We start from the raw sequence: 2,270 nt of genomic DNA, 5'->3' as shown, positions 1-2,270 counted from the left end.
CTCACCTGTATAAAGGGAACTGATGGTACATTGTAGTGATATTTCCACGTAGATAGAACTTACCTAAAGGAAAGGTACTGATGGTACACTGTAGGCATATATCACTGTTGACACAACACATACCTGCAGGGTGCCATTTCACAAGGAGATTAAGGAATGTTTTGAGTGAGGGAGTAAGTTTAGTTTTACGCCGCACTCAGCAATATTCCAGCTATATGGCGGCGGTCTGTAAATAATCGAGTCTGGACTAGACAATCCAGTGGTCAACAGCATGAGCATCGAGCATGCGAAATTGGGAACCGATGACATGTGTCAACCAAGTCAGCGAAACTGACCACCCGATCCCGTTAGTCGCCTCTTACGACAAGCATAGTCGCCTTTTATGGCAAGCACATGGTTTGCTGAAGACCTATTCTACCCCGGATCTTCACGGGGCGAATGTTTTGAAGTGGTACACTCTCAAATCACTCTGCCCTTAGTTTGGTCAGAAAAGTGTGGTTTAAGGTAACCCTTCATTTTGACCATCGTGGTGCTTGAGGTCTTCGGGATCTGCGCCATGATTCCTTTGTTTTGTCCCCTGATGATGCTGGGGCTGAAAGGTTTCGCATGGCTTACAACGAGTCCGACAAAACACGTCATGAGGTAGAAAGTCGAGGAAAGTCTATTATCCACGGACGTAAAAGAAGACGGGCGATGCAAACTGTCCCTTAAAAAAGGGAATTTGTAACTTGAAAAATATCCGTTAAAAACGTCTTTCCTTCATTGTCCTTTATAAAACCCTATACCAGATCGTTGCTATTCACAGCAACACATGGGAGTAATTACTCTTAAAAAATTATGTCAATCTCCACAGCAGCGGAGACACAAACGTACACAAACCACTATGTCTGTGTTACATCTACTCCAATGTTGTCCGAAGTCGGTGGAAAATTGACATCCTGCGAACGTATAGACAAAGTAAAACCTGACCTTAGCCTTTGTAAGTTCCAAGACACTGCACGTCCCTTCCCCCGCCTCAGTAGAAAGCGCAGAAGACCTTGTGGTGGGGTAATGTATTGATATGCATTCCGTCAGTATGTCAGTAGCATATGCTATTAATATTGTTAACGGAGCAGATCATGATTGGCAAGCAACATGATAGGATAAAAAACGCCCCAACAATGCGGTGTCATGTGATATACACTAAATGTATGAAATATAGAGGAGTAACTTGCTTGACAGTGTTGAACCATATATCACTGTAGATACAACACATACCTGTAGGAAGGGTACTGATGGTACATATAGGCATATATCACTGTAGACACAACACATACTTGTAGGAAGGGTACTGATGGTATGCTGTTGGCATATATCACTGTAGGTACAACACATACCTATAGGAAGGGTAGTGACGGTACACTGTAGGCATATATCACTGTAGACACAACACATACCTGTAGGAAGGGCACTGATAGTACACTGTAGGCATATATCACTGTAGGTACAACACATACCTGTATAAACGGTACTGATGGTTCATTGTAGGCATATATCACTGTAGATACAACACATACCTTTACGAAGGGCACTGATGGTACACTGTAGCCATATATCACTGTAGATACAACATACACCTGTATAAACGGTACTGATGTAACACTGTAGGCATATATCACTGAAGATACAACACATACCTTTACGAAGGGCACTGATGGTACACTGTAGCCATATATCACTGTAGATACAACACACACCTGTATAAACGGTACTGATGGTACACTGTAGGCATATATCACTGTAGATACAACACATACCTGTAGGAAGGGCACTGATGGTACACTGTAGGCATATATAACTGTAGATACAACACATACCTGTATAAACAGTACTGATGGTACACTGTAGGCATATATCACTTTAGATACAACACACACCTGTATAAACGGTACTGATGGTACACTGTAGGCATATATCACTGTGGATACAACACACACCTGTATAAACGGTACTGATCGTACACTGTAGACATACATGTATATCATTGTAGATACATCACATACCTGTATAAACGGTACTGATGGTACACTGTAGGCATATATCACTGTAGATACAACACATACCTGTAGGAAGGGCACTGATGGTACACTGTAGGCATATATCATTGTAGATAAAACACAAACCTGTACGAAGGGCACTGATTGTATACTGTTGGCATATATCACTGTCTAGGTATCGACATCAAAGTTATAAAATAAGGTCGGCTTTGAGTCAGTCTAACGTGTCTGGGC

The sequence above is a fragment of the Haliotis rubra genome, unplaced genomic scaffold, assembly GCF_003918875.1.
Source record: "Haliotis rubra isolate DU_JTF1 unplaced genomic scaffold, ASM391887v1 Scf1188, whole genome shotgun sequence".
In the NCBI taxonomy this organism is placed as follows: Eukaryota; Metazoa; Mollusca; class Gastropoda; order Lepetellida; family Haliotidae; genus Haliotis; species Haliotis rubra.
Note: the sequence above shows the minus strand (reverse complement) of the source record.